Genomic DNA, 13614 nt, shown 5'->3' with positions numbered 1-13614 from the left:
CTTTTGTCTAAATCTCCAAATCTCTAAAAGGCAGTGGCAAAAGACTGGAACATCAGTCAAAACTCAGAGAAATTAATCAAGTCATCTGTGAACTTTCAGGGGAAATTAACTGATCAAGGTTATTTACAAGTAAATTCTTCCTTTTTAAATAGAGCAATGATATATTCCTCAAAAGTATTCTTATTAATAGAGAAAGAAAAAAGTCACATTTATGGCACAAATATGCTCTCATTTTTTGAATGTTCGAACCAGGCAGGAATAAAATGAATACAAAAATATAGACCAAGATTATTAACAGTTTTGACACAAGTTTTAATGTAAAATGTTAGTGGAGTAGTTATATATGTTTTTACCAAAAATGTTTATTTTGCCTAGGTTGGATTTATTCCAGGGTTCAAAGAATAGTTTAAAACTTAGAAAATAAGTAGCATAATCATATATGTATAACAAAAATATGATTATATCAATAGTTGCAGAAATAACTGTTGACAAAATACTGAACTATTTTGTGTAAAAACTTTTTTTAAATCATGGATATGGAAAAAGACCATCCGTAATATTATCAATGCCTTTTCCCACCCCCTTTTAATTTTAGTTCATATTTATTACCTATTTATCGTGTAGATGGCTTATTTTGTACATATTTATTTACATATTGGCTTCTCCATTAGATTGTAAGGTCCTTGAGGGCAGGACTATCTTCTGTCTCTTTTTTGTATCCCTAGCACTTAATAATTTACCTGGTCCATAGTAGATAATTAATAAATGTTGATTGATTGAGCTAGCTTTATTGTAGGAGCTCTTCAAATTTTCTCAGTAGAATAGGAATAAATAAAGGACACAATCTCTCCTCATTATTATTTCACATGATTAATAGAAATATTGACTATAACAGAAGAGGTATAAATTATAGGGGAAAAAAAGAAAAACAAAAACAAAATTATTTCTGCTTCCAGACGATAGTGTGATTTGCTTAAGGAGTCTCAAAGAGTCAGGAAAAAAAAACTGAATGAAAAGCTTAATAATTTCAATAAAGCTTTGGGAGAAGGTCATCAGTGTCTGGGTCTATGTTTTCAATAGAACTAGGAAGTCTCAGTTAAGAAACTCCCTCACAATTCAAATCAGCAGTTTTTCTTCAATATAAAATCTTTGAGAATTGCCTAGGGTACTAAAACATAAAGTGACTTGCCCAGGTTCATATAGACTGACCTTCCTGATTCAGATGCTTCATCTATTATGCTATATCACATCTCTTCACTAAACTAGCCCCGTCCAAAATAAATGTACATCATCCATCATCATTCCTGTACATTACCAACAAAACCCAGGTGGCAATAAAAGAGAAAGATGAATTCCTTTCAAAATAACTATTTGTGATCTACAAAGCCAGATTGAGACCATATGTAAATGCAACTACAAAATATTTTATAGAAATAAAAAGATAGCACACAATTGAAGAGACATTCATTATTTATGATACTACTGTGGCCATTTTAATAAAGTGAAACTATTATGTAAATTAACATGCAAAGTTATTGCTATTCTAATCTAATCAAACATTATTGTTTATATATCTAGACATAATCATATCAAAATTCATTCACAGAAACAAAAGGCTTCTAAACTCAAGGGAAATAATGGGGAAAAAAAGAGTAGGTCTAAAGGAGGCTGAGCATTTTAACATCTCAAACAATACTTTTAAGCAATAATAATAAGCCTATTTTATGCTAATTAAACAATAGAAAACTAGATCACTGAGGGAAGCAAGACCTACAACAAGCTGAGCACTGTAGCTCAATGTTCAATAACGATAATTACATTTATGTAGTTCTTTAAGGTTTACAAAGTGTATTCAATACATATTATTTCACTTATCCTCACACCAACTCTGGGAGATAAGTACCATTATTATCTAATTTATAGCCCAGGAAACTGAGGCAGAGAGAGATGAAGAAATTAAACTAGGGGCACATTGCTAATAAATATATGAAGCTGGATTTGAACTGAGGTTTTAGTGACTCTATCAGCCAAACTATCTAGCTGCCTCTAAGATTGAACCCCAATTCTTAAGGAATGACTCCCTATTCAATAAGAACCGTTGGGAAAATTAGGAAGCAGTTTAGTGTAAATTTGATTTAGGCTTTTATACTAGTTACCTCCCAAAAGACACCTTGTATCAATGTAAAAGGGTCTATAATTTAAAAAAATAAATAAGTTGATATTTTTTATAACTAAGCTAAGGGAAGATTATTAATCACATAGAGGTTAGTACTAGGGAGAGAGGTAATTTTTAATAAAATTCTTTAAGCCAGGGACTTTCTTTTGCTTCTTTTTATATTTCCATGGCTTACCAAAGTGTTGGTAACATAGTCATTGCTTAATAATTGTTTGTTGATTGATGGATAAAAAAACCCACTATTTTGATTCCATAAATTAAAAAGTGTTTGCAAAAATAAAAGAAATAAAACTTAGAAGAATAACTTTTGAGTGGGGACAACAATCTTTGCACCACGGATCTCTGATAAAAAAATTCAGTCTCCAAGATATGCATGGAATTGATACCAAGATACAATAAATATAAAATCCATACCCTTATAGATAAGTCAAAAAGGATATAAAGTTTTCAAAAGAAGAAATTCAAATTATCAAAAATGTAAAAATTTATCCAATTCACTCATTATAATAATATAAATATACATTCTTAATTCATAGTTAAAATAGTCATGAGGTTTCAAATGAGTAAAGATGATAAAATATGGAAATAGTTGATAATGAACAAATTATGGAAAGAAACATACATGAATACATTCAAGGTGGAACTGTGAATTTGTTCAACTCTTCTGTAGAGCAATTTAGAATTTTGTAAGAAAAATAATGAAATTAATGAAATAATCCTTTGACTTAGAGACTATACTGGGGTATTAGGGATATAGTCCAGTTAAAGACAGAATCTTTAGAGCAATATTTATTTATTTTATAATGCCCCAAAAAGGCAAAGTGGGTACTGAACAAATTATAATATGGGAACATAATGGAATATGATGTTTCAAAGAAAAAACAGATATAAGACATTGGGAGACATAGGGGAAATATTTCTGAATTGATGCAAAGTAAGCATGGCAAGAATGGTACATACAATGATTGCAATAATTCAAAGAAAGCAACTCTTATAGGCAACTAAATTCAGATTAAATGAAATAACCAATTTTCCTGTCTGAGAATAGATGATGTAACACACTTCCTTTTTCTTGAGAGGCTTCAGAACATTGTACATGCTATCAGATGTAATTTCTGTGATGTTGGGTTTACTTAACTGTTTCTCTTAGTAACAAATGAAGGTGCTTTAGGGAGTGGTATATCTAGAAATGACATGCAAAAAAGCCCATACAAAGTGATCACTAAGACATTTAAAAAATCCATCTGGCATTGCTTCCAAAGATCTAATGTGATGGGTTTTTTTCCCCGTGTATAAACTAAAATCATGCAAGATTCCTTGAAAGATGCAATAGAGATAACTTTGTTAAACAACCCTCCTGTTGCAATATTGTCATTTTCATTATCATGGAACAGGTGTAGCAGATCAAGCCTAAGAGAGATTTTCCATAGATGTTGAAGTTTTCCAGATGCTTTTGTTTATAAATAACATTGTGTTAATTATAAAAAGCCTCAGAAAAGATCAGCACTTTCCAAATGAGATCAATAAGCACTCAAATGATTTCAACCTAATTATGGAAGGAGGAAAATCCAAGGGGATGAAGATTGCCTGTTGTCTAGAATAAGACACACAGTTGCATAGTCTTGTAGAACCCAAAGAATTGGTCTTTCAGGACATACCCAGTATTTTGGATAAACAATATAGAATAGATAGCGAATTAAATCTATATCTTGAGTAGAAAAGCAGAGCAGGCTAGACTGCATTTGGAAGATTAGACAGTTTTAGATGATCTCAAACTTGTCCTTGAAATAAAAACATATCTTTATTTTTTTTTGTCAGGCAACAGAATTTTCTTAAATACCTACTATAGTCAGGCATTGTGATAAACATTGGGAATACAAAGAAAAGCTAAAAGATAGCCTATGCCCTGGAGGAACTCAGAATCTAATAGAGGAGATCTGTTGTTAGTCCACTTTATTTTGAAGAGGGTGAATGGTATCACAAGAGTGGTGTCTTGACCTGTGAGTGAATTGGTTTTAAGTAAGACAGAATTGCACAGAATTGGCAACCTCACTCTTTCATAATCATTCAAGTCCAATGACAAGGCAAAGTCTGGATGATTGGTGTTGGCTTAGGATACAGGGTATGACTTTGACTTCTTCAATGTCTGATCAAGCTCTAGGCTCTCCACAGAACCTGCCTTATCCATTTTCTTGGGCATTGGAGCAAATTGCTTTGATCTTCCCTTCCTACTGGGGAAGTCTTCAGATGCTTGGAGAAAACATTCCCCTAACTCATCTACAGGTTTGAAGCCTGTTGATTTGCCCAAACCTTGTTTAGACTGCTTGCCAAGACAACTTTACTGGGTATGTCGCTGTTGCTCATGCCAAAGGTTCTTGGAGCCACAGGTGAGAGTTAACTGAAAGGTAGACAACAGTGATAGATGAGCAGCCTTGAAAAGATATGGCAAATCCTTATGCCAGAGGTCCTAGTACTTCCTCAACACCCCATACACCTCAGTGTGGAAGATAATGCACAAATGACTATGAACAAATAACTTATATGCAAGATACATTAGACATAATCCATAGAGGGAAGATATTAACATTAAGGAGTATAGGAAAGAGTTGCTGAAGAGGAAGGGTTTTGGTTGATATTTGAAGGAGACCAGAGAAGCCAAGAAGTGGAGATGAAGAGGAAGATAATTCTAAACATGGGGAGACAGCAGGTGAAAATGATTAGACTCAAGAGTTGTGAAGTGTTTTTTATGAGGAGCAGTGAGGGAGCTAGTGTCACTAGATTACTGAATGTGTGTTTTGGTGGAATTGTAAAATGTAAAAAGAATGGAAAGGGGTGGGGGAAATTTTTTTTTGAATTTCACAATCATTAAGACATACAAATATTCTGTTATAAAAAGAACAAGAAGCTTGTATAAGAAACTGTGAATTTCAATAGTTTTTAATAGAAATGTACATGAACACATATAACATGTTTATAAACACATATTCATACATATAAGTATATATGTATGAAATCGATCTCTGTGCTTATGACATTGAATATATGAGGAAAAAAGGAGAAAAGGAGAGTTCAAGAGATACTGGGTGGGGGGGGGGGGAGGAATAGTAAGGTCCAGTGAGATGGCTCAGTGGAATCATAGCCATGTCTAGAAATGGGAGGTCCTAGGTTCAAATCTGACCTCAGACACTTCCTAGCTGTGTGACTCTGGGCAAGTCACTTAAGTCCCATTGCCTCGCCCTTTCTGCTCTTCTGTCTTGGGACCAATTACACAGTATTGGTTCCAAAACAGAAAGTAATAATTAAAAAATAAAAAATAAAAAGAGAGATTGAGGGAGGAAGATGTGAACTTTTGAATGGTTAATGGGATTCCCTGTAACCACAGGCATGAGGGGAATGTTGACCTCCCAACATATCACAGTTCTTAACATCTTCAACTCCAAAGACTTCTAAGGGCAAATATTTCTTGTGAGATTTTTCTCTTGACTGAACTGAGATTTTATCTTGTTCCTGAGTCAGAACATTCATTTATTCATATGTACTTCATTGTCTAAACTAATCTCTATAGCATCTTTGATTTATATTTACTGCTTACTTGGATAAAGATATTTGCTCACTATCCTTGATTATAATTTGTACAATAAGCATTTGGTATAAAGCAACTAAACTGGTTGAAAGTAAGCTAATGGTTACCAATAGAGAATCGTTGGAAAGTGGCTTCCTCCCACAAACCCGCAAATCCTTAGTGAGCATTATACTCTGAGGTTGAAATTTTTGATTTGTTGTCTCCTCCCATTAGAACATGAGATTTTTGAGGACAGGAACTATGTATTTACCTTTGTATCCCTAGAACTTTGCAGAATGTTTAGCTCATAACAAGCATTTAAATAATGCTTGTTCACTGATAAAATGGTAAAAATGATCAAATTTTCATCCAATACCCTTCTCAGAGATGGGATAATGTGGAATTCTGGGTAGCTAGCAGCTTAGATGCAGCAAAACTCTAGACCTTTGAAAATCCATCCACACCAATAAAAAACAGAGTGCTTCTAGGGGACAGAAAACCAAATCTAACAACAGGGCAGAACTGGGGGATCCTCCTGCTGGACCCAACTTAAAAGGTATGCCAAAGAAAGCCTGAGTTCTTGAACTGTCAGGATCCAGGGAAAGGAGGAGGGAATATCCCAGGACCCCTCCCCCACTTACTATGCTGAGTTTCCAGAGGTTCCTGGAATCTCTTGGTGGGCAAGAGTGCTAGTCTGGAAGGAGTGCCTTAATGGCACAGCTGTGCCAGGGTCAGGGCATTGAACACAGACAGCAGGGAGGAAGCTAGAGGAGAAATGCAGAGAGGGCAGCTTAGTCACAGCAAGGGAACTGAATCTTTGCCTCCTCAACTTCTGGAGGTTTTGGTCCCAGGGCACATCCAGTTCTGCAGATGAACTCTGCCTAGGCTTAATCTTATCAGTAGAGCAGATAAGAAGTCTTCAGAGGGCAGGGAAGCTCCAACACCCTTCCCCCATAGACTGCACTGAGAGTAGCCATAGACACCTATACCTTCAGCTTCTTCTGCCAGCTGGGGAAGATCTGACCTCAGGGATCATTAAAACCATCAGCATAACCCACATTCAGAGGATGAACTACAGGAGTGGAAAAAGAGAAGAAAAACAACTGCTTGAACACATGGGTTGATGCGGACACTATTAGAATGTAGACTCTTAATGACCACTTTAGAACAATTATCAATATTATGGAAATAGGTCTTGATTGATGACACATGAAGAAACCAGTGGAAAAGTGGGTTGGCTACTGAGGGGGTGGGGGTGGCAGGGAGAGAGAGCAAGAACATGAATCATGTAACCATGGAAAAATTTTTTCTAAGAAATAAAAAAAAACCATCAGCATAACATAATCAATCAGCAGAGCAGTGAAGAAGTCCTTTCAGTACAGAATAGCCCAACCCCACAGACCCAGCAAATATTCAGAGGAGCAAGATTACAGCCAATTATGGGGGGGGGAGAGAAGGGAAAAATATGAGTAGACAACAGAAAAAGTAAAAAGAAATTACAATTGACAGCTTCTATCCAGGTAATGAACAAAAATCAAATGAAACAGAGGAAGACCAAAGAACACCAAGAAAAACCACAGAAACTCCAGCAAATTGGACATAGGCTTTGGAAGAACTCAAAATACAATTAAAAAAAAACAATTAAGAGAGGTTGGAGACAACTGGGAAAAGAAAATGCATGAATTAAAACAAGAAAATAGTGTCTTGAAAGTCAAAATTGACCAGCTTGAAAATGCAGCAAAGAAGGTGAAAGATGACCTAAAAAGAAAATCAGACCAGAAGGACAAGAATGACCAAAAATCCAGGGACAAAATTCAGTCTTTAAAAATTAGAACCCAACAACTAGAAGCAAATGACTTCATAAGGCAGCAAGAATATATAAAATAAAATAAAAAGAATGAAAAATTTGAGGAAAATATGAAAAGCCTCATTGACAAAACCTCAGATCTCAAAAGATCAAGGAGAGACAATTTAAGAATTATTGGACTACCAGAAGATCATGACAAAAGGAAAAGCCTGGACATCATCTTACAGGAAATTATCCAAGAAAATTGCCCCGACATTCTCAAATATGAGGGAAAAGTGGAGACTGAAAGAATCTACAGATCATCTCCTACATTTAATCTACAAATGACAACTCCCAGGAATATTATAGCCAGATTGAAGAACTACCAGATCAAGTAAAAATATTTAATCCATAAATGACAACTCCCAGGAATATTATAGCCAGATTGAAGAACTACCAGGCCAAGGAAAAAATATTTAATCCACAAATGACAACTCCCAGGAATATTATAGCCAGATTGAAGAACTACCAGACCAAGGAAAAAATATTACAAGCTGCTAAAAAAAAGTCATTCAGATATCAGGGAACCACAGTTAGGATAACACAGGATCTGGCTGTATCTACACTGAAGGACTGGAAGGCATGGAAGATGATATTCTGGAAAGCAAGAAAACTGGGTCTATAACTGAGAATCAACTACCCAGCAAAATTGACTATATTCTTGCAGGGGGAAATATGGTCATTTAATAAGATAGAAGACTTCCAAGCATTCATAAAGAAAAGACCAGACTTAAACAGAAAATTTGATGTTCAAACACAGAACTCAAAAGAATCATCAAAAGGTAATTAAGAAAGGGGGAAAAAGCAAAAAAAAATTCTTTTTAAGGGACCCAGTAAGTTCAAATGATTTGTATTCCTATAAGAAAATATGACAATGGTAGCTCTTAAAAATAGTTATTATCATCAGGATTGCTAGAAGAAGTATACTTAGAGGGAACAGTATATACTTAGAGGGTACTGTATAGAATGAAATGTCAAGATATATATATATATATATATATATATATACACACACACATATATATACATATATATACATATATATTTGTATAAATATATATAAAACTAGAGATAAAATAGTGGATAATATTAAGAGGAATGGGAAAAGAGACAAAATGGGGTAAATTTATATTTCATAAATAAGCACAAGAGGGGAGAGGGGGAAAGAACACCAATACACTGAAAGGGTAAAGAGGTTGGAGACAGGAAATACTTAATTGTTATGTGCATTGAAATAGACTCAAAGAGGGAAGAAAAATCAGATCCATTGGGGAAGAGAATTGATTAATGCCCTATAGAGAAGTAGAAGGGTTACAAAAGGACCGGTGGGGAGAGAAGCAATACTAGGGAAGGAGAGTGTGGAGGGTAGCTTAAAAAGACCCTAAAGAAAAATAAGAGAAGAATAAGAAGGGAGGGGGAATAAAGGGAAGTAAAATAAGGGTGGGGATTAGGGGGACTGATTAAAAATAAAACATTGGTGTAGAAGGAAATAATGAAAGAAGAAAGGGTAGGACAAGGAGAGGAAATCAAAATGTTGGGGAACACAGGTGATAATCATAACTCTGAATGTGAATGGAATGAACTCACCCATAAAAAGGAAGCAAAGAGCGGAGTTCATTAGAAACCAAAATCCTACCATATGTTGTCTATCAGAAACACAGGAGGTAAGTAGACACACACAGGGTCAAGGTAAAAATCTGGAGCAAAATCTATTGGGCATCAACTGAGAAAAAGAAGGCAGGAGCAACAATCATGATATCTGACAAAGCCAAAGTAAAAAATAGATCTAGTTAAAAGAGATAGAGAAGGTAATTACATACTGATAAAAGGCAGTATAGACAAAAAGGACATAGCAGAACTCAACATGTATGCATGAAATGGTATAGCATCCAAATTTCTGAAGGAGAAATTGGTGGAGCTCAAGGAGGAAATAGATAATAAAACTAGACTAGTGGGAGAACTGAACCTTCCTCTATCAGATCTAGATAAATCAAACAAAAAAAATAAGAAAGAGGTAAGAAATGTGAATGAAATCTTAGAAAAATTAGAGTTAATTGTTATGTGGAGAAAAACAAATAGGGACAAAAAGGAATACACCTTCTTTTCAGCTGCACATGGTACATTCAAAAAGATCCACCATGTACTAGGGCATAAAAACATGACAAACAAATGGAAAAAAGTAGAAATAATAAATGCAATCTTTTCAGATTATAATGTAATAAAAATAAAAATTAGCAAGGTTACATGGAGAGGCAAACCAAAAATTAATTGGAAATTAAAACAAATTAAAAATCCTCAGATGAAAACTAAATTAGAAATCCTAAAAATTAAAGGAGAAATTAATAAAATTGAAAGTAAAATAACTATTGAATTAATAAATAAGACTAGAAGCAGGTACTTTGAAAAAAATAAAATTGACAAAGTACTCGTTAATCTAATGAAAAAAGGAAAGAAGAAAACCAAATTAACAGTATCAAAGATGAAAAGGGAGACCTCACCTATAATGAGGAGGAAATTAAGGCAATCATTAAAAACTATTTTGCTCAATTATATGACAATAAATATGCCAATCTAGGTAATATGGATGAATATTTACAAAAACATAAGTTGCCTAGATTAATAGAAGAAATAGAATACTTAAATAATTCCATATCAGAAAAAGAAATTGAACAAGCCATCAAAGAACTCCCTAAGAAAAAATTGCCAGGGTCTGATGAATTCACAAATGAATTTTATCAAACATTCAAAGAACAACTAATCCCAATACTATACAAACTATTTGAAATAATAAGCAAAGAAGAATTTCTACCAAATTTCTTTTATGAGACTAATATGGGACTGATTTCCAAAGCCAGGAAGGTCAAAAACAGAGGAAGAAAACTACAGACCAATTTCCTTAATGAACATAGATGCAAAAATCTTAAATAGAATACTAGCAAAAAGACTCCAGCTAGTGATCAAGAGAATTATCCACCATGATCAGGTGGGATTTATACTAGGAATGCAAGGATGGTTCAATATCAGGAAAACCATCTACATAATTGACCATATCAACAAGCAAACAAAAAAAATCATATGATTATCTCAATAGATGCAGAAAAAGCCTTTGACAAAATACAACACCCATTCCTACTGAAAACATTAGAAATTATAGGCATAGAAGGGCTTTCCCTAAAAATAATAAACAGTATTTATCTTAAACTATCAGCAAGCATCATCTGTAATGGGGATAAATTAGAAGCATTCCCAATAAGATCAGGAGTGAAACAAGGATGCCCAATGTCACCTCTATTATTTAATGTTGTACTAGAAACTCTAGCAGTAGCAATTAGAGAAGAAAAAGAAATTTAAGGTATTAAAATAGGTAAAGAGGAGACCAAGCTATCACTCTTTGCAGATGATATGATGGTCTACCTAAAGAATCCTAGAGAATCAACTAAAAAGCTAGTGGAAATAATCAACAACTTTAACAAAGTTGCAGGATACAAAATAAACCCACACAAATCATCAGCATTTCTATATATTTCCAACACAGCCCAGCAGGAAGAGTTAGAAAGAGAAATGTCATTTAAAATCACCCTAGACAATAAAAAACACTTAGGAATCTATCTGCCAAGATAAACACAGGAATTAAACAAACACAACTACAAAACACTTTCTACATAATTAAAACTAGATCCAAACAATTGGAAAAACATTAAATGCTTATGGGTAGGATGAGCTAACATAATAACAATGACAGTCTGCCCAAATTAATTTACTTATTTAGTGCCATACCTATCAAACTACCGAGAAACTTTTTTACTGAATTAAAAAACTATAACAAAGAACAAAAGATCACATATATGATGAGAAATAATGAAAAAAATGTCAAGGAAGGCAGCCTAGCAGTACCAGATCTTCAACTGTACTATTAAGCAGTGGTCATCAAAAAAATATGTATGGTACTGGCTAAGAGACGGAAGGGAGGATCTTTGGAATAGACTTGGGGTAAATGACCTCTGCAAGACAGTCTATGATTTGACAAAAATTGCTGGGAAAATTGGAAAATAGGATGGGAGAGAATAGGTTTAGATCAACATCTCACACCCTACACCAAGATAAACTCAGAATGGGTGAATGACTTGAATACAAAGAAAGAAAGTTTAAGCAAATTAGGGGAACACAGAATAGAATACTTGTCAGATCTTTGGGAAAGGAAAGATTTTAAAACCAAGCAAGAGATAGAAAAAATTACAAAATATACAATAAATAATTTTGACTACATTAAATTAAAAAGGTTTTGTATCAACAAAACCAATGCAACCAAAATTACAAGGGAAGCAACAAACTGGGAAAAATTCTTTAAAACAAAAGCCTCTGACAAAGGTCTAATTACTCAAATTTATAAGGAGATAAATCAATTGTACAAAAAAAAATCAAGCCATTCCCCAAATGATAAATGGGCAAGTGACATGAATAGGCTATTATCAGATAAAGAAATCAAAACTATCAATAAGCACATGAAAAAGTGTTCTAAATCTCTTATAATTAGAGAAATGCAAATCAAAACAACTCTGAGGTACCACCTCATACCTAGCAGATTGGTTAAAATGATAGCAAAGGAAAATAATAAATGTTGGAGGGGATATGGCAAAATTGGGACATTAATGCACTGCTGGTGGAGTTGTGAACTGATCCAACCATTCTGGATGGCAATTTGGAACTATGCCCAAAGGACTTTCAAAAGATTATCTGCCCTTTGATCTGGTCATATCACTGCTGGCTTTGTATCCCCCCCCAAAAAAATAGGGAAAAAGTCTTGTACAAAAATATTTATAGCCACGTTCTTGGTGGTGGCAAAAAAATTGAAAATGAGGGTATCCCCTTCAATTTGGGAATGGCTGAACAAATTGTGGTATCTGTTGGTGATGGAATCCTATTGTGCACAAAGGAATAAAGAACTGGAGGAATTCCATGTGAACTAGAATGACCTCCAGGAATTGATGAAAAGTGTAAGGAGAAGAACCAGGAGAACAATGTACATAGAGACTGATACACTGTGGTATAATCCAAAGTAATGGACTTCTCTACTAGCAGCAATGCAATGATCCTGGACGCCTCTCAGGGTCTTATGAGAAATAACACTATTCACATCCAGAGGAAGAACTCTGGAAGAACTCAGAGTGGAAATGCAGAAGAAAAACAATTGCTTGATCACATGGATCAATGGGGATATGATTGGGGATATTGACTCTAAACAATCATCCTAGTGCAAATATCAATAATATGGAAATAGATCTTGATCAATGACACATGTAAAACCCCTGTGGAATTGTACATAATTTATGGGAGGGGGTGGGGAAGGGGAGGGAAAGAACAATAATCTTGTAACCATGGAAAAATATTCTTAATTAATTAATTAAATGAAATTCCCTCCCCCCCAATAAATAAATGGGGTAATGGAAGCGTAAAAGCCCAGTTATAGCTCCTTCCTTCTCTGACAAAAGGTGGAAATTGTAGTCTCTCATGGAGACTTAGAATGGAGCATTCCCAATCCCTGATCAGTTCACATCTCTATGCAGATTCCTGCAACACATGCCATACTGGGTCTCTGTGATACTGGTTAACCCATTACAGATAGTACTTTAACAAGGTAGTAACAACAATCTCTATGTGATCACTTTTAGCACTTCTTTTTTTGCTTCATGGTTATGATAACCAGGTATTTTTTTCCTTAAAAATTTTCTATAATATTTCTTTTCTTTGTCCTCTATTATCCTTTAAAGAAAGAGAGTGGAGGAAGAAAGAAGGTGAAATTGATATTAGCAAACTATAATCAGCATGGTTTAATCTTATTCCACTGCCCTTGCTTTCTTCACTAGCCCAAATCCATTTTACTGGGTCATACTTTTTATTTTTCTCCTTATAATCCCCCTTTTATAAAGGTGAGGGGATTAAAAATAAGTCCTTCCTTCCGTCTTTCCTTACTTCTCTCTTTCCCTCCTTTTCTCCTTCCCTCCTTTTTCTCTTTCCTTCCTTCCTTCCTTC

This window comes from Gracilinanus agilis, chromosome 2, assembly GCF_016433145.1.
Source record: "Gracilinanus agilis isolate LMUSP501 chromosome 2, AgileGrace, whole genome shotgun sequence".
NCBI lineage: Eukaryota > Metazoa > Chordata > Mammalia > Didelphimorphia > Didelphidae > Gracilinanus > Gracilinanus agilis.
The sequence above is the reverse complement of the archived record's forward strand: the minus strand, read 5'-3'. Positions refer to the sequence as shown.